Source organism: Armigeres subalbatus, chromosome 2 (genome assembly GCF_024139115.2).
Source record: "Armigeres subalbatus isolate Guangzhou_Male chromosome 2, GZ_Asu_2, whole genome shotgun sequence".
Taxonomy (NCBI): domain Eukaryota; kingdom Metazoa; phylum Arthropoda; class Insecta; order Diptera; family Culicidae; genus Armigeres; species Armigeres subalbatus.
This window is the reverse complement of record NC_085140.1, coordinates 92,085,650-92,106,373: the sequence shown is the minus strand read 5'-3', so window position 1 is coordinate 92,106,373 and position 20,724 is coordinate 92,085,650.

Sequence of the window (20,724 nt, the reverse complement as noted above, 5' to 3'; positions counted from 1 at the left end):
GTTGCCGGATTTTGTTCGAAGCTGCACGTCATCAATAAGAATAGAATTTTCACGCGTCGAGTCCGACTAATTTTAAATGGGATAACAAAAAATTGAGTTGAGAATGCTGCTTCAGTAAAATGATGACTTCGAAAAGTTGAAAATGGTTTCCAATCAGTGCTATTTACAGAAAACAAATACCTAGTTTTGGTGAAATCTTCATTCAATTGGATTAGTATTATTTACTTAATTTTTGGGTTGTTCCAATTTTAATAAGTGATTCGGATTCATTAAAAGTTATATTACAGAACGCACGAAAACTTTGGTGCATGGAAAAGTGGCGTTCAAAACACTGACACTGACGGCCTGAAATGTAAACATCTTGATTCTTGATTCTTGAACTTTTGTGAAAAAATTGACCCCTTTGCTGAAAAATATTCATGTCCAAAATTATGCAGTAGTGACACAATTATTTTTCATCTCTGTCAGATACTGTTTTGAAGTTTGGTGATCTGATAATTGTGAACATTTTGCAACTATATTCAAGCAAAAGCACGTTGGAATTCACGATAATTTGTTTTAAAATGTGCAAATTATGCAAAGTGGAGCAGCCTTGCATTTTTTTTTAAATGGCCTTTATTTAACAGGGATATTTGGGAGCATCCATAAATTACGTAATGCTTAGAGGGGGTGAGGATTTGCTCAAAGTGTGACAATCCATACAAAAATTTTGAATGATTCATACAAAAAGTGTGACAGGGGGAAGGGGTTTCAAAATGGCCAATTTATGCGTTACGCAATTCATGAATCTCTCCTTATTATATATTTTTTTATTATCTATTTATTTATTTATAAACACTGCATAGCAACATAAATAACCGCATAATTTTTTCCCGAGTATATGCTTTTTTGTACAACTAGAAACTTTTGGAGGAACTCCTGGAGGAACTTCCGGAGAAATTTCTGGAGGAACTTCCGGAGAAATTCCTGGAGGAACTTCCGGAAAAATTCCTGGAGTAACTTCCGGAGGAATTCCTAGAGGAACTTCCGGAGGAATTCCTGGAGGAACTTCCGGAGGAATTCCTGGAGGAACTTCCGGAGGAATTCCTGGAGGAACTTCCGGAGGAATTCCTGGAGGAACTTCCGGAGGAATTCCTGGAGGAACTTTCGGAGGAATTCCTGGAGGAGCTTCCGGAGGAATTCCTGGAGGAGCTTCCGGAGGAATTCCTGGAGGAACTTCCGGAAGAATTCCTGGAGGAACTTCCGGAAGAATTCCTGGAGGAACTTCCGGAGGAATTCCTTGAGGAGCTTCCGGAGGAATTCCTGGAGGAACTTCCGGAGGAATTCCTGGAGGAACTTCCGGAGGAATTCCTGGAGGAATTTCTGGAGGAACTTCCGGAGGAATTCCTGGAGGAACTTCCGGAGGAATTCCTTGAGGAACTTCCGGAGGAATTCCTGGAGGAACTTCCGGAGGAATTCCTGGAGGAACTTCCGGAGGAATTCCTGGAGGAACTTCCGGAGGAATTCCTGGAGGAACTTCCGGAGGAATTCCTGGAGGAACTTACGGAGGAATTCCTGGAGGAACTTACGGAGGAATTCCTGGAGGAACTTCCGGAGGAATCCCAGAACTTCCGGAGGAATTCCTGGAGGAACTTCCGAAGGAATTCCTGGAGGAACTTCCGGAGGAATTCCTGGAGGAACTTCCGGAGGAATTCCTGGAGGAACTTCCGGAGGAATTCCTGGAGGAACTTCCGGAGGAATTCCTGGAGGAACTTCCGGAGGAATTCCTGGAGGAACTTCCGGAGGAATTCCTGGAGGAACTTCCGAAGAATTCCTGGAGGAACTTCCGGAGGAATTCCTGGAGGAACTTCCGGAGGAATTCCTGGAGGAACTTCCGGAGGAATTCCTGGAGGAACTTCCGGAGGAATTCCTGAGGGACTTCCGGAGGAATTCCTGGAGGAACTTCCGGAGGAATTCCTGGAGGAACTTCCGGAGGAATTCCTGGAGGAACTTCCGGAGGAATTCCTGGAGGAACTTCCGGAGGAATTCCTGGAGGAACTTCCGGAGGAATTCCTGGAGGAACTTCCGGAGGAATTCCTGGAGGAACTTCCGGAGGAATCTCCTGGAGGAACTTCCGGAGAAATTCCTGGAGGAACTTCCGGAGGAATTCCTGGAGGAACTTCCGAAGGAATTCCTGGAGGAACTTCCGGAGGAATTCCTGGAGGAACTTCCGGAGGAATTCCTGGAGGAACTTCCGGAGGAATTCCTGGAGGAACTTCCGGAGGAATTCCTGGAGGAACTTCCGGAGGAATTCCTGAAGGAACTTCCGGAGGAATTCCTGAAGGAACTTCCGGAGGAATTCCTGAAGGAACTTCCGGAGGAATTCCTGAAGGAACTTCCGGAGGAATTCCTGAAGGAACTTCCGGAGGAATTCCTGAAGGAACTTCCGGAGGAATTCCTGAAGGAACTTCCGGAGGAATTCCTGAAGGAACTTCCGGAGGAATTCCTGAAGGAACTTCCGGAGGAATTCCTGAAGGAACTTCCGGAGGAATTCCTGAAGGAACTTCCGGAGGAATTCCTGGAGGAACTTCCGGAGGAATTCCTGGAGGAACTTCCGGAGGAATTCCTGGAGGAACTTCCGGAGGAATTCCTGGAGGAACTTCCGGAGGAATTCCTGGAGGAACTTCCGGAGGAATTCCTGGAGGAACTTCCGGAGGAATTCCTGGAGGAACTTCCGGAGGAATTCCTGGAGGAACTTCCGGAGGAATTCCTGGAGGAACTTCCGGAGGAATTCCTGGAGGAACTTCCGGAGGAATTCCTGGAGGAACTTCCGGAGGAATTCCTGGAGGAACTTCCGGAGGAATTCCTGGAGGAACTTACGGAGGAATTCCTGGAGGAACTCTCGGAGAAATCACTGGAGGAACTTCAGAAATCACTGGAGGAACTTCCGGAGGAATTACTGAAGGAACTTCCGGAGGAATTCCTGGAGGAACTTCCGGAGGAATTCCTGGAGGAACTTCCGGAGGAATTCCTGGAGGAACTTCCTGCGGAATTCCTGGAGGAACTTCCCGAGGAATTCCTGGAGGAACTTCCGGAGGAGTTCCTGGAGAAACTTCCGGAGGAATTCCTGGAACAACTTCCGGAGGAACTTCCGTGAAAATTCCTGGAGGAACTTCCTGGAACAACTTCCGGAGGAACTTCCGTAAAAATTCCTGGAGGAACTTCCGGAGGAATTCCTGGAGGAATTTCCGCAGGAATTCCTGGAGGAACTTCCGGAGGAATTCTTGCAGGAACTTGTGGAGGAATTCCTGGAGGTACTTCCGCAGGAATTCCTGGTGGAACTTGTGGAGGAATTTCTGGAGGAACCTCCGGAGATTTCCTGGAGGTACTTCCGGAGGGATTCGTGGAGGAACTTCCGGAGAAGTTCCAGGAGGAACTTTCAGATGAAATCCAGGAGGAACTTCCAGAGGAATTCCTGGAGGAGCTTCTGGAGGAATTCCTGGAGGAATTCCAAGAGGAACTTCCAGAGGAATTCGTGGAGGAACTTTTGGAGGAATTTCTGGAGGAGCTTCCGGAGGAATTCCTGGAGGAGCTTCCGGAGGAATTCCTGGAGGAACTTCCGGAAGAATTCCTGGAGGAACTTCCGGAAGAATTCCTGGAGGAACTTCCGAAGGAATTCCTTGAGGAGCTTCCGGAGGAATTCCTGGAGGAACTTCCGGAGGAATTCCTGGAGGAACTTCCGGAGGAATTCCTGGAGGAATTTCTGGAGGAACTTCCGGAGGAATTCCTGGAGGAACTTCCGGAGGAATTCCTTGAGGAACTTCCGGAGGAATTCCTGGAGGAACTTCCGGAGGAATTCCTGGAGGAACTTCCGGAGGAATTCCTGGAGGAACTTCCGAAGAACTCCTGGAGGAACTTCCGGAGGAATTCCTGGAGGAACTTCCGGAGGAATTCCTGGAGGAACTTACGGAGGAATTCCTGGAGGAACTTCCGGAGGAATTCCTGGAGGAACTTCCGGAGGAATTCCTGGAGGAACTTCCGGAGGAATTCCTGGAGGAACTTCCGGAGGAATTCCTGGAGGAACTTCCGGAGGAATTCCTGGAGGAACTTCCGGAGGAATTCCTGGAGGAACTTCCGGAGGAATTCCTGGAGGAACTTCCGGAGGAATTCCTGGAGGAACTTCCGGAGGAATTCCTGGAGGAACTTCCGGAGGAATTCCTGGAGGAACTTCCGGAGGAATTCCTGGAGGAACTTCCGGAGGAATTCCTGGAGGAACTTCCGAAGGAATTCCTGGAGGAACTTCCGGAGGAATTCCTGGAGGAACTTCCGGAGGAATTCCTGGAGGAACTTCCGGAGGAATTCCTGGAGGAACTTCCGGAGGAATTCCTGGAGGAACTTCCGGAGGAATTCCTGGAGGAACTTCCGGAGGAATTCCTGGAGGAACTTCCGGAGGAATTCCTGGAGGAACTTCCGGAGGAATTCCTGGAGGAACTTCCGGAGGAATTCCTGGAGGAACTTCCGGAGGAATTCCTGGAGGAACTTTCGGAGGAATTCCTGGAGGAGCTTCCGGAGGAATTCCTGGAGGAGCTTCCGGAGGAATTCCTGGAGGAACTTCCGGAAGAATTCCTGGAGGAACTTCCGGAAGAATTCCTGGAGGAACTTCCGGAGGAATTCCTTGAGGAGCTTCCGGAGGAATTCCTGGAGGAACTTCCGGAGGAATTCCTGGAGGAACTTCCGGAGGAATTCCTGGAGGAACTTCCGGAGGAATTCCTGGAGGAATTTCTGGAGGAACTTCCGGAGGAATTCCTGGAGGAACTTCCGGAGGAATTCCTTGAGGAACTTCCGGAGGAATTCCTGGAGGAACTTCCGGAGGAATTCCTGGAGGAACTTCCGGAGGAATTCCTGGAGGAACTTCCGGAGGAATTCCTGGAGGAACTTCCGGAGGAATTCCTGGAGGAACTTACGGAGGAATTCCTGGAGGAACTTACGGAGGAATTCCTGGAGGAACTTCCGGAGGAATTCCTGGAGGAACTTCCGGAGGAATTCCTGGAGGAACTTCCGGAGGAATTCCTGGAGGAACTTCCGGAGGAATTCCTGGAGGAACTTCCGGAGGAATTCCTGGAGGAACTTCCGAAGGAATTCCTGGAGGAACTTCCGGAGGAATTCCTGGAGGAACTTCCGGAGGAATTCCTGGAGGAACTTCCGGAGGAATTCCTGGAGGAACTTCCGGAGGAATTCCTGGAGGAACTTCCGGAGGAATTCCTGGAGGAACTTCCGGAGGAATTCCTGGAGGAACTTCCGGAGGAATTCCTGGAGGAACTTCCGGAGGAATTCCTGGAGGAACTTCCGGAGGAATTCCTGGAGGAACTTCGGAGGAATTCCTGGAGGAACTTCCGGAGGAATTCCTGGAGGAACTTCCGGAGGAATTCCTGGAGGAACTTCGGAGGAATTCCTGGAGGAACTTCCGGAGGAATTCCTGAGGAACTTCCGGAGGAATTCCTGGAGGAACTTCCGGAGGAATTCCTGGAGGAACTTCCGGAGGAATTCCTGGAGGAACTTCCGGAGGAATTCCTGGAGGAACTTCCGGAGGAATTCCTGGAGGAACTTCCGGAGGAATTCCTGGAGGAACTTCCGGAGGAATTCCTGGAGGAACTTCCGGAGGAATTCCTGGAGGAACTTCCGGAGGAATTCCTGGAGGAACTTCCGGAGGAATTCCTGGAGGAACTTCCGGAGGAATTCCTGGAGGAACTTCCGGAGGAATTCCTGGAGGAACTTCCGGAGGAATTCCTGGAGGAACTTCCGGAGGAATCTCCTGGAGGAACTTCCGGAGAAATTCCTGGAGGAACTTCCGGAGGAATTCCTGGAGGAACTTCCGGAGGAATTCCTGGAGGAACTTCCGAAGGAATTCCTGGAGGAACTTCCGGAGGAATTCCTGGAGGAACTTCCGGAGGAATTCCTGGAGGAACTTCCGGAGGAATTCCTGGAGGAACTTCCGGAGGAATTCCTGAAGGAACTTCCGGAGGAATTCCTGAAGGAACTTCCGGAGGAATTCCTGAAGGAACTTCCGGAGGAATTCCTGAAGGAACTTCCGGAGGAATTCCTGGAGGAACTTCCGGAGGAATTCCTGGAGGAACTTCCGGAGGATATCCTGGAGGAACTTCCGGAGGAATTCCTGGAGGAACTTCCGGAGGAATTCCTGGAGGAACTTCCGGAGGAATTCCTGGAGGAACTTCCGGAGGAATTCCTGGAGGAACTTCCGGAGGAATTCCTGGAGGAACTTCCGGAGGAATTCCTGGAGGAACTTCCGGAGGAATTCCTGGAGGAACTTCCGGAGGAATTCCTGGAGGAACTTCCGGAGGAATTCCTGGAGGAACTTACGGAGGAATTCCTGGAGGAACTTCCGGAGAAATTCCTGGAGGAACTTCCGGAGGAATTCCTGGAGGAACTTCCGGAGGAATTCCTGGAGGAACTTCCGGAAGAATTCCTGGAGGAACTTCCGGAGGAATTCCTGGAGGAACTTCCCGTGGAATTCCTGGAGGAACTTCCCGAGGAATTCCTGGAGGAACTTCCGGAGGAGTTCCTGGAGAAACTTCCGGAGGAATTCCTGGAACAACTTCCGGAGGAACTTCCGTGAAAATTCCTGGAGGAACTTCCTGGAACAACTTCCGGAGGAACTTCCGTAAAAATTCATGGAGGAACTTCCGGAGGAATTCCTGGAGGAATTTCCGCAGGAATTCCTGGAGGAACTTCCGGAGGAATTCTTGCAGGAACTTGTGGAGGAATTCCTGGAGGTACTTCCGCAGGAATTCCTGGTGGAACTTGTGGAGGAATTTCTGGAGGAACCTCCGGAGATTTCCTGGAGGTACTTCCGGAGGGATTCGTGGAGGAACTTCCGGAGGAGTTCCAGGAGGAACTTCCAGAGGAATTCCTGGAGGAACTTCTGGAGGAATTCCTGGAGGAATTCCAGGGAGAACTTCCAGAGGAATTCGTGGAGGAACTTTGGAGGAATTTCTGGCGGAACTTCTGGAGGAACTTCCGGAGGAACTGCCGGAGGAAGCACGGTGCCCCCAGACGCGAATATTATCGCACTTTCATGAACCTCCGTGGTTTTCTCACGAAAAGTAAGATTAGAGCGCCAGGAAAAGGATACGGGGTGTTTTAAAATCTTTCATCGATGAAATTTTGAATACGCCCTATTTCAAAATTGTATGGTTTTTCCCATTACATACAAGTTAGCTGCAAAGTATAAATATATAGTGCTTTCCTTTTCAATAGTAATTAAATCAAGTATTGTAGAAACGCCTGTAGCAAAACGGAATCTTCCAAATAGATGAATGTTGTTCAACATTTGGGTAATGTGTCCAGCCCACGTAGGTCTGTTATACATTAAGATTGGTCGAACTATGAATCTGATGGAACAACAGTGCTGAACGCGTATGTTTTTGCTCTTAGTTGCACAGTTTACTCTCCAGATTAGACAGTCCAATGTTTTCAAGGTAATAAACCCATATGTCAAGATAATATTGAGTAAGTGATAAGTGATCTTCTTCTTCTTCTTATTGGCATTACATCCCCACACTGGGCCAGAGCCGCCTCGCAGCTTAGTATTCATTAAGCACTTCCACAGTTAGGTTTCAAAACCAGGTTACCATTTTTGCATTCGAGACAATTTCCAATCAGAAAATTGCCTAGACCGGTACCGGGAATCGAACCCAGCCACCTTCAGCAATGGTCTTGTTTTTTAGCCGCGCGTCTTACCGCACGGCTAAGTAGATCCACTTCTTCTTCTTCTTCTTCTTCTTCTTCTTCTTATCGGCATTACATCCCCACACTGGGACAGAGCCGCCTCGCAGCTTAGTGTTCATTAAGCACTTCCACAGTTATTAACTGCGAGGTTTCTAAGCCAGGTTACCATTTTTGCATTCGTATATCATGAGGCTAGCACGATGATACTTTTATGCCCAGGGAAGTCGAGACAATTTCCAATCCGAAAATTGCCTAGACCGGCACAGGGAATCGAACCCAACCACCCTCAGCATGGTCTTGCTTTGTAGCCGTGCGTCTTACCGCATGGCTAAGGAGGGCCCCTAAGTAGATCCACTTACTCTCCCAAAATGGGTAAATTTTCCAGCAGAGGGAAAGAGATAGCAAACGAAAGTACCCATTAATGAAACTCGTTTATTCTCCGTGTATGGACATTAGCAATATTTCAAAAATAAAGTTAGCTTTTTGACAAGTTTTAGAATGATTGAAAGACGATATTTTTAGTTGTCAACAATAGGACTTGCTAAGCTAACCGTGTACCGATTGCATAGGTATTGAGTCTTTTGCTGGATTTTTGTAACCAGTGTTTTTATTATAATCATACATTTTTACATTTCTGTGCTCAGGCTTTGACAATTGATGATGCATTAGGAAAGCGAATATTTTATGCTTGTTTTAGTTTATTATGTTTACATGTGACGCTTTTCTTACAATACCTATTTCGTTACCCTAATTCGTTGATTTTATCGTGATAATGCAATAGGGAACAGGCATTTGCACACATCTTTTATTAGGATTTGCTTTCCAAACACAGAACGCAAACTAAGTTTCGGCGCTTTTCGTGGCCGATCTTTATGACTATTGGGAACATATCACTCACTCAATATTATAACATGTCTTGACATATGGGTTTATTACCTTGAAAACATTGGATTGTCTAATCTGGAGAGTAAAGTGTGCTATTGAGAGCAAAAACTTACGCGTTCAGCGCTGTTGTTTCATCAGATTCATAGTTCGACCAATCTTAATGTATGACAGACCTACGTGGGCTGGTCACATTACCCGAATGTCGAAGAACATTCATTTATTTGGAAGATTTCATATTGCTACTGGCATTTTACAATACTTGGTTTAATTACTATTGAAAGGGAAAGCACTATATATTTATATTTTGCAGCTAACTTGTATGTAAATGGGAAAAACCATACAATTTTTAAATAGGGCGTATTCAAAATTTCACCGATGAAAGATTTTGAAACACCCCGTATCCTTTTCCAGGTGCTCTAAGCTTTCTTTTCGTGAGAAAACCACGGAGGTTCATGAAAGTACGATAATATTCCCGTCTGGGGGCACCGTGGGAAGTCCTGGAGCAATTTCCGGATGAACTCCTGGAGGAATTTCTGGAAGAACTTCTGTAGGAATTTCTGGTGAAACTCCCGAAGGAACTCTACGATGAACTTCCGGAAGAATTCCAGGAGAAACTTTGGGAGCAATTCTTGGAGCAGATTTCAGAGCACTTCCTGGTGGAATTTGTGGAAGAATTTCGGAAAATTTATATTGCTTGAAATAAGCTCACGCCGACTCACGCCGTCGATTACCAACGGCATGACGCCGCCACGCAGTCGGTCGCCGCTGGCAGAGAATGATCTATCACGCCACCGCCGACAAATTTTTACCCAAAGCACAAAGGTCTACCCAAGCCACGTTAACGTGGAGAAAATAAGTTAGATTTCATCATATAATTAAATAAGCATTTTCCTTATTTTGCTTAATCATCGGATAATAATCAATGAAAATATTATCAAGTAACAAAAACACAACCGACGGTAACGTCAATCGGACTCCAGAGTTCAGATGCGGCATTATTATGATAGACTTGGAGGCGAACGCAAAGATTTGATAGTTTCATTATAGGATACTGCAGGCATGAAGAACTTGATTAGAAGTTGGAAAAGCGGTCCGAGGACAATGATGGTATGTGTCGAATGATCATTTTTTGCCAAGCTTCCATAAAGAGGAAAAGAAGATGGGTAGTGTCTTGTCTATTCCATCTCCACTGACAAAAGGCTCGGTCGGAACAAGGTAGGACCGTCCCCACACTTTCCGTCTCTACTTCCTCTTTATATTTAGAGCTTTGGTAATGAAAATCAGCATTCCATTCATAGTTATGATAAATTGCCCTTTGCTAAGTTTCAAACACTCTTCTGTACTTCAGCATCCAGACGAAACAATCAATTTATACTATCGCCTTTCCTATCGACTCCTTTTTAAAGCTCCTTGTTGTGTATGAAAAAGTCAATTGATTTGGATTTGCTTCATGGAAAAAAATATTGATTGCCAACACTGGTCACCATCCGGTTGACAAGAAAATCGTGCCCTAAACGGTGATCGTAAAAATCATCGTTGTCTCGCTGTGTGGAACTGCTGTGCTGTTAGCGCGAGAACCAAACCATTTTATCGATGGACAGGCGCGGTGGAATGAAGCTGCAATCCCCCTTCTCGATATCGTGCCGTTCTTACGACGACGACGTCTCACTGTTGTTGGTGCTGTTCATACGCGCATGCATCATAAAGATATGTATTTCTGCGGATCATGCTGTATGCTGCACAGGCTCTGGTCGGCGCGAAGTGTTGATTTTCGTGATCCTCTGATAAACACCGGTGCCGCTGCCCGAGCCAGATGCTGATTCATTTATCGCGCGCCTCTGTCGGGCCCCAGACGTCCGATTCATTCACGCTCTGCTGGGGGTGCTTTCGAAGTTGAAGTTTTATCGTTTCGGCTGCGACCAGCACAGGTGGTTGATAGTCAAAGGGGGAACTAATTACTGGTGTGAACTATTTCCGATAGATAATTGGGTGTTCGTTTTTTTTAATTTTCAAATGATCAAAATTGATAAATAAATCATCATTGACATCAAATATATCTATTTGATCTTGGCCCCTGACATAAATAGCATTAACATATTTTAATTAAAGTTTTACTGGATAGTTTGCATTTTAAATGATATGATTTGCAAAGTTCAATGTACTGTGATGAGAAAGAAACGGAGTGAAGCTTTCAGTCAGTGTCAGGTTCGCCTGAGTAAAGTGAAAATATTATAAAATTTTGTTTACATATATTTTACCATTGTTTCATTTGAAGTGTGTCATTGGAATTGAGGCCATGGATCGATGAATCGAACGTAGTGATTTGTTCTCTGACGATGGTCTACAGTTATTAACTATACTGAGAGACACTCCTGGTGTGTCGCTGTAATCATGCTCAAAGCTTTGAGTCTGAATGTTTTTCGCATTTATTGCGCCCCAAAGTGGTACCGAGAGACTATAATTTCGCTCCAGACAGAGGGCAAAGCCTAGGTGATCACTACTGAATTTGATTACGATTTGACATCGCGTTTAAAAGTCTAGAAAAAATAGTATATCACTAAATTAATGATTTCGTGTGTGTTACTTCTACGTGAAGTTAAACGATTTACAATGATATGGAAATGCTAATATCATCTTCCAAACTTGGACGTACATGTTCATGATAGCATTAGAGGCGAAAGTATAGAATTGATAGTTCCGTTAGGATACGGCAGGCATGAAGAATGTTTTTATAGGAGTCGATTTGAAAGCGAGCGGAGGGCAATATTTGTGATGGCACATATCACACGACCTTCCTTCTGCCAAGCTCCCGTATGAAGGGGGAGGGAAGAATATCAGTGTGGAAGCTGATAGCCAGTGGAGATATATCAGCTTCCACACTGATATTCTTCCCTCCCCCTTCATACGGGAGCTTGGCAGAAGGAAGGTCGTGATAGGGCAAGACAGTATAATATGCACCCCCTCCCCTAAGGCAACTCCTTGATAACTTTTTACTTTTCAACGCAATTTATGCAAACTTTGTGTTATTTGGTAGTCCAGGAAGTCGCAAATGCATTGCCCGTGAGTAGTCATATAAAAATATTTCAGTTAACACGTAATAAAGCTTTTATGAAAAGTCGTGAAAAAATGAATTTTAAAAAGTGCCTGGGCAATACGCCCCACCTCAACCAAAGACGTTTAATTGCCCTTCATTAGTATTTTATTAATCCCATAATAAAAAGGCTACAAATCCTTATGCGCTTGACATTAAAAAACCAACATAGGTCCATTCAAATTACATTGTGAATTACATTTCAATATTTGCCATACAATTTGGAAGCAACTTCTGCAGGCTCGCTGCACTTGTGTCCAGTTGGTAAGGGCATATCGTCCTGCCTACACTGGGGCATTTTGGCCAGTGAAACATGTTATCGAAAATCGTTACATTTTTGAAGATGGAAGCAATTTTATATCATATTAATCACTGAGAAAAGTAATTTTGTTGCCCAACTGAGTGTTCCAGTGCAAGTTTTGCGGACAGTATGCCAGAGTCGCTCCAGAATGTTGAGCAAACAAACATGAAAAGTTACATCAAAACTGTAACTTTTTGTATTTTGCTATTATTTCCATTGTGTAATACAAAAATACTTCCACATTCACATAGTATGATGGGTTTACAAATACTTATAGGTACCAACTGATTTTGACCCTTAATTAGTTATAGTTTTCTAGAAATCAAAGGGGGGCGTTTTGGCCAGGTGGGGCGCATTATACCGTCTTACTCTATGTGCCATCACAAATATTGCCCTCCGCTCGCTTTCAAATCGACTTCTATAAAAACATTCTTCATGCCTGCCGTATCCTAACGGAACTATAAATTCTATACTTTCGCCTCTAATGCTATCTTGAACATGTACGTCCAAGTTTGGAAGATGATATTAGCATTTCCATATCAATGTTTTGAAGGTTTTTTTTTATTTATTTACCTGATATAAATTTATATAAACATTATTTATACATTTCAAAAGAATGCAGTGAATATGAGCTGGATAGGAATGTCCAGGATTGCCCAACGATCTCTTTGATTTACTGAAAAAGGTTTAAATTTATAACGTGACTGTTCTCTAGTATGTGGTACAGATCATTGGTTAATAAGTAATGGTTGTGTAATACTTACAGGAATAAGGGTTCGTGGTGGGAGAAAAAAGAATTTCACATCTTATCACACAGCATAATTAAAAGCATTACTAAAATTGCTACTTTTCTTCTGAAGTTTGACAGTTAAGAGTCGGTCAATAGAAAAAGATGATCGATCAGTAAAATATGCTGATTTTCAGTAAACTTCAGAATTGCTGATTTTTCCCAGTAAAGAAGTTTGCTGAAAAACTTTTTATGGATTTGGTGTGTATATTGTTTGTTGACGGTCGGTGGGTGCTCATATAACCTTGAGACGAGCCAGCCTAGGGCTAAAAGTCTCTCAAATGAAGACACAAAAAACCAAAGCGAAATGGAATAAGATGTATGTTGGTTTGAATTGAAATAAAAAACAAATTTACTTCCGAGACTTCGAAACGATACGAAATTAATGTTACATTTGATACAAAATGTTGCGCAACGAAACAAATTTTCGCGGTTTTTTTTTTAAATTGATCAAATAATGTTTGAATCCGACTCATTTGCGACCACTAGCATTTTAGTAACAAAAAAGCAGAATGTGATAAAACACCTCGTGCTCATTTATTTACCACTAGGGGTGCATACCCAATCTTGTCCGGGTTATTCCTTTTTGATTTAAATTTCAATTGAACCGTTTGTTTGAGAAACTGCATATGTGATATGTTTGGCCAAAATGAGATTTTTATATATTCTGAATCCTCGTCCATAGATACGCATTCTGGCAATAAAAAACAAAAATTGTTCGGAAATGTATGAATTTGTTTGTTTGTTCGTTTGAGAGACTATATTTTAGAGTGGGGCGTAGTTGTATGGAAAAACGCAAACTTCACCCAATCAAGTGAGATCCTGTGCAAAATATGGGCCCGCTTTCCGCATCGTGTTTTAAATTTATTTGGAGTTCAGTATGGATATTAGTAAAGCTGCCGAAAGACTTTGTTGAAGGAGGTACGCAGCTAGAACGTCTACAGAAAATGTCACAGGGCTTCGAAAGTTGATTGTCCAAACCATATGCGAGAATTCAATGTTTCTGCCAGCACTATCGGATAACCTATGGTTGTTAAGGGGCAAAACCCCTCTAAGAAGAAAGAAGTCGGGATTTTTACTTTGTGAAGTGATTCTGAATAACTCCCTCTAGCTCCAAAGCCTTATAGAATCAATAATTTTGAAAAAAAAACGCTCGGTTAGAATACTGGTCCACGTAGTTCGTCAGTGCTCGCAGAACAAACGATTGTTTTGCATGTAGTTTGAACAATCAATCTTCGAAGCGTTAACTCGAAATAATTAATATTGAGCGTTTTAGGGGAAAATGTTACAAGGTTAAAATACTTCAAATTTCCATTTACTTATGTATCATCAGATACGTACTTCGCTTTCTACTTGAAAACTTCTTCAGTGTTTTGATATCGACTGAAGAAAAACATTGATTTCTAACTTTAAAGGCAAAAAGGCAAAAGGCATGAATTACGTGGGTACAATTAGGGCATGTCACTTGGATCGGTTCGTCGTCGTCTTGTGGGTAGTAATTTAAAGAGCCAGGTGAATCCGTATCTGATGATGCATAAGTGAATATAGCAGAAGTAAATGGAAATTTGAAGTATTTTAACCTCGTTATAACTTTTTTCGTGGACGTTCCAACAACGTACCACCTTCAGCAAAGTATTTCGGCATCTTTTGGGTTATACTTCAACGCAATGATGAACTAAAACCTCTAGAAAAATGCGAAAATATACGTATTCCAATACACGATGCGGAAAGCGAGGAAGCAACTAATTGATTGCAATCGAGCACAAATTCTTCAGAATTGTTTGGGACCCCGAATGGTTTCGAAAAACCTTTGATTTGAAAAAATGACCATGACCAAGTAACATTTTAAGTTTTATAACACTCTTGAAGACCATAATTTACTCTTCACGAGTGTTATAAAACCAGCACTCTACTCCACTATACATGTACATGCACTTCAAAGAGCAATTATGGAGTACTGCTTGCAGTTTTCGAACTGCAAGTGCCTCAGGATGCTGAGTTTTGTCAAAAACTATTGATCTGTGTCTAAGAAATTAAAAGATTCGGGGCCAATTTGTTCAAAAACAGTTCTTTGCTTTGAAAACTCATATGTAAGAATATGTACATTATGTGGAAGATATTGGTTCGAAAAATGTATTGGAGGTAACCACTTTCCCTCCGATTGGACTCGAACCCATGACCCTAATGGACATATTCACATATGAGTTTTCAGAATTTAGTAAATTAATGTCCAAGTCGAATGAAATGCCGAGCTGTAGAGGAAACTGGACACACGTGATCCCCGAGACACATGATACCCCCCTGTGTTCTTGAAAACTAATGCCATCTTTTATCCCACTGATATGTGTGAACAGATCCGTTATATAAATGTTTGAATTCGAGTAACATTTGATAACTCCGCTACTATTGGAATTCAACCAACGAACCATTAGTCAGAGTTGTAGAAAAACCTTCGTACTAGTAGTCCACCATAGAACACATTTCGAAATTTAGCTTTTGTAATGAGTTATTGACAAACTACTAAATGATCGATCGCAAATTACTAAATGATCGATTACATCCTTGCTTCCATGATGTCCTCAGTCACAGTATAAACCCTATTATGTCCTACGAGTAATTGTCTTTCACCTGCGTCTCAAATCCAGGCATATGCGATGTTGTAAGATCTCCAACTGGTCCTGGAGTATGAGTAAAATGGTCTATTGAATCTACCAAGGCTTTCATGATGCCCCCAGCCGCGGTATCAACCCAACTATGTCCTCCAAGTATTTATCTTTCACTTGCGTCTCAAATCCAGGCATTTGAGCTGTTGTAAGATCTCCAAATTGTCCTGGAGTTTGAGTAAAATGGTCTATCGAATCAACTAAGGCTTCCATGATGTCCTCTGCCGCGGTATCACCCCAATTATGTACTCCGGGTATTTGTTTTTTACTTGCATCTCAAATCCAGGCATATGAGATGTTGTAAAATCTCCAAATTGTCTTGAAGTTTGAATCAAATGGTCTAACGAATCAACCAAGGCTTCCATGATGTCCCCAGCCGCGGCATCAACCCAATTATGTCCTCTGAATATTTGTCTTTCACTTGCGTCGCAGTTGCAGGCAATTGAGATGTTGAAAGATCTTCAAATTGTCCTTGAGTTCGAATCAATTAGTCTATCGAATTAACCAAAGCTTTCATGATGTCCCCAGTCGCGCTATCAACTCAATTAGGACCTCCGAGTATTTGTCTTTTACTTGCATTACAAATCCAGGCATATGAGATGTTGTACGTTATTTATGATTTTTATTGTTTATTATTATTATAATAATCATCATACAGTGTATGTTTGTCTTTACTCTAAAAACCTCAATTTTAAGAACATCCCTTTGTCAGTCGAAGTCGAATTTCGGGCATGTCTCGTTAAATCCAATCATCATTGATCAAATTGGTACAATCAGGCCATAGTAATGGTGTCCTCGAGGTAAACGGAAGAAGACACTAGAATGGAACGTATAGGCAAGCACATTGATGTCCATTATCGCCAAAAAATCGGGGAATGGGGATGGTTACCCGATACACCAACAAGAACTTTGGTAAGTCTGCAAGTTGTACTCCCAGAATTCATCAATGATCATCCGCAGGCTAAACATCTGATCCGTCGTTGATCGACCCTCACGAAAACCTGCCTGGTATTCGCTGACGAAGGACTCTTCTAGCGGTGTCAGTCTATTAAGCAGAATACGCGACAGAATTGTGTACGCCGAGTTCAGAAGGGTGATCTCTCTGTAATTGGCACACTCTAGTCGACGGTCATTGCTTTCAAAAGTTATGGAGAGAATGGTGAAACAATCCAAAAAGGATGGTGTCTTGGTTAAATGCAAGAAAGGAAGGATCACTTACTACCTGGTTTATTTCGGTTTTTTCTCTATGAATCGAGAAAATGAGGGAAAATAAATTAAAAATGTACTTGTTTGTAAAATTCAGTCAAATTTTATTGAATATCAAATAATAATAATTCGTTTGTTGGGATGAGCTGCAACTTTACACTTCGTTGATTTTTCAAAATTATTGCTGTGTAGGTAAATGACGACCTCCCTATCTTCTTGTAACTTTATTTTTGTATTTTGTTAATCAATGTAATAATAAAATTATATTATATATGTAAATATAAAAAATAATAATATAAAGCATTTGAGAAACTAAAATATACTAATCATAATAATAAGATAATAATAATCAGAGATTAAATATCTGATAAAAATAAGCATACGAAGACGTAAAACACGAAAAAATGGAAATATTAAAATACAACACCAAGACTAAACAAGACAAGACAACAAATATGTTATTATGAAAATATAAAAAATAAAATATATGCAATTATGATCGCTTCGACACGAGTTTATGAAAACAAGATAAAATTAAAATATAAAAATATGAAAAAAAGAAAATATGGAAATGATACAAAATGAAAATGTGATAAAATTTTTAAAAAAATAATACCAAGAAAATATGAATATGTTAAAAATGAAAATATAAAAATAAGAAAATATACTTAATAATTATTTAAGAGTGTCTTTGGGGAAAAGTTACATGAGGAAACAAATAAACGGAAATGCGAAAATATTCAAGTAAAAGTATATGTAAAAGAAATTGTTTTTGAAGCAATATTATAGCCCTTACATACACTTAGTGTACGACAAAGGCAAAAACATGAAAGAATTGCATTGTAAGTTATACATCGCAGATTGGACAATAATAATACTCATGTTTTTTTCCATCTCTGTCCAGATTGCTATCAGAAATCATAGATAGGTATAGTCCTTGATTTCAAGACTAAGACAAAAAATACAAAGGCAAGAGGATAACTACTCCGCAGACCGCAACCGCAGACCGGAGACCGCAACTAGGGCAGGGGAAGGAAATGTTGATGTGATCGAGAGGCTCTCGACTCAGCGACATTCTCATAAATACCACTTGGACTTGGATATTGGGAAGATATTCGTTGGGTCAAGATTTTCCTGTAGCTGGCAATATGACCGTGGTAGATCTTACCTTGTAAGGTGTCTACCCAGCGTTACCATCTCCTATGCCTGGATTTGAGACGAAAGTGAAAAACAAACTAGAGACTTCATGGAAACCTTGGTTGATTCGGTAGACCATTTTAATCAAACTCCCGGACAATTTGGAGATCTTACAACATCTCAATTGCCTGAAACTGCGACGCAAGTGAAAGAAAAATATACAGAGGATATAATTGGGTTGATGCCGCGACTGGGGACTTCATGGAAGCCTTGGTTGATTCGTTAGACCATTTTACTCAAACTCCAGGACAATTTGGAGATCTTACAACAACTCAAATGGCTGGATTTGAGACGCAAGTGAAAGATAAATACTCGGAGGACATAATTGGGTTGATACCGAGGCTGGGGCATCATGGAAGTCTTGGTAGATTCGATAGACCATTTTACTCAAACTTCAGGACAATCTGGAGATCTTACAACAACTTGAATGCCTGGATTTGAGACGCAAGTGAAAGATTTATACTCGGAGGACATAATTGGGTTGATACTGCGGCTGGGGGCATCATGAAAGCCTTGGTAGATTCAATAGACCATTTTACTCATACTCCAGGACCATTTGAAGATCTTATGCCCAACATCTCCTATGCCTGGATTTTAGACGCAGGTGGAAGACAATAATTCGAAGGACATTATAGGGTTTATACTCCGACTGAGGACATCATGGAAGCCTTGGTTGATTCTATAGACCATTTTACTCAAAATCCAGGACAATTCGGAGATCTTAGAACATCTCAACCTTGGCTGATTTGATAGACCATTTCATTAAAACTCCAGGACAATTTGGAGATCCTAGAAGATCATAATTTATTATCACACATGTTTCGTATATAGTTTACATTTATTTCAACAAGTTCACATTAGACAACATGCTTGAAAACATTTTCTGAAGCCTCATACATCCTGTTGTATAAAGTGGTTCCTAATGGCACCGAATTATCATCGTATGCGTAGTAGGGATGCTCAAAATGTGTTCTTATGTTCCAGGTGATGTCTTTTATGTGTTATTTAATCATTTTCATCATCACTATATGAATAAATATCATTTTTGGTAATGAAATATAAGCATTTCTCCAAAATCGCATTTTTTCTAAATCCGTTGGTTTACTCCCACAGCTCCAATGAAAAATTGAACACCCCTAGATACAATATTTTGCAATGTCCAGAAACTAGAAGAGATGGCTAAGAGGTTGGTGAAAAAACTGAGAAAATCGGTTGAAAAACCACTGAGATATAGTCATTTGAAAATTTAGTTACAACCATTTTCTGCACGAATGTATCCGCGTAAGTTTTTTTTAGAGATTACAATTTTTTAGCGAATAAAGAGCAAACAAGAACATTTTTTTATTCCATATTAATATGTCAAAATAATATCTTAAGTTTTGACGGGTTTGCTAAATAGGAGTATATGCACCGAGAGATTTAAACATTTGCTTTGTTATAAATAACCAATATAATTATTGGTTGGATAAAAAGCCCAATGGATTTCCTGAAATACATAATAATCCAGATTAGGCAACTTGCACAAAAAGGCGTTCCCGAATTCATGAACCAGCAAAATTACCCTGTGATTTAAGTGATGGATTCGGAAACAGTTTTTTAGAACGTTCCGGAAAACGTGACTATTGTTCCCGAAATTGTGACTCAAAATACACCGTGAATTTGTTAGTTCACGAATTCATGAACGCTTTTTTGTGTGCAGATTGGTCTAGAATTTTCTTTTGACCTCCCTGCTTCCAATGAAGATTCCGACCACTTTAGAGTTAGATTTTACTGATCCAACAAAGCACAATAGTGCCTTTAAAACCATTGACAGACCTATAATAGAATAATTCTAGTGGGATAGTTCCGATGCAATTCCGACCCCCAACCGACTCACTTCAGAGTTGAGTTCAAGATCAATTATCCATGAAAAAATCTGTTTATCTAGATTTACAAAAGTTACTCGAATCTTCCAAAAGTTGGGTATAATTTAAATAGTTTTTGCTTCTACTTATTTTTAAACTAATATTCAAACATAAAATGTCTTATTCGGCCAAATGTCCTATACGGCCGAATAACCCTTTCGACCAAACGAAACAACACATTCGGCCAAATGACCCTTTCGGCCTGATGACCGTTCCGGCCTAATGACCCTTTCGGACAAATAAACCTTTCGGCCAAGTTACCCTTTCGGCCAAACGACCCTTTCGGCCAAACGATCCTTTCGGCCATACGACCCTTTCGGCCAAACGAACCTTTCGGTCAAATGACCCTTTCGGGCAAAAGCCCCTCTCGGCCAAACGGCTCTTCCCTATTCGGCCAAATGTCCTATTCGGCCATCTGTCCTACTGGCCTAATGACCTATTTGGCCATATGACATTCGTCCAAATGGGTTTCGGTATAATGGTTTGTTCGGCCTAGTGGCATTCGGCCAAATGGCTTTCGGTCGAATGGGTTTCGGCCAAACGAACCTTCTCTGCAGAAGGCACAGCCGCAACGATCGTCCAACCGAGTGTATTACTATTTGCCTATCCTTCCTTCCTTCCTGCAATGCAGCCCAAACAGAGACTATCCTACGCCCTCGCCAGTCTTGCCGGCCCAGTACAGACTTTTTTTTAATCTTTGTCAACCTCCATAGACTTTCGAAAAAAAAACATCGCATAATTTTGCAAATCTTCACGAATCTAATTCCGCACTTATTACACTTTTATGTGTTAAGGTCTTCATTATTTGTTTCTCCAAACTGCAAACATACTACCAACATTGTATCTAATGCTAAATTAAATGTCAACTTCTCCAATGAACAGATTTCGGCAACTGTCCCACGGGCTAGAGCCTTACTAGAGTGTTAAACCGAAAAGACAGTACTTCCTTCTTTGATTTATTCATG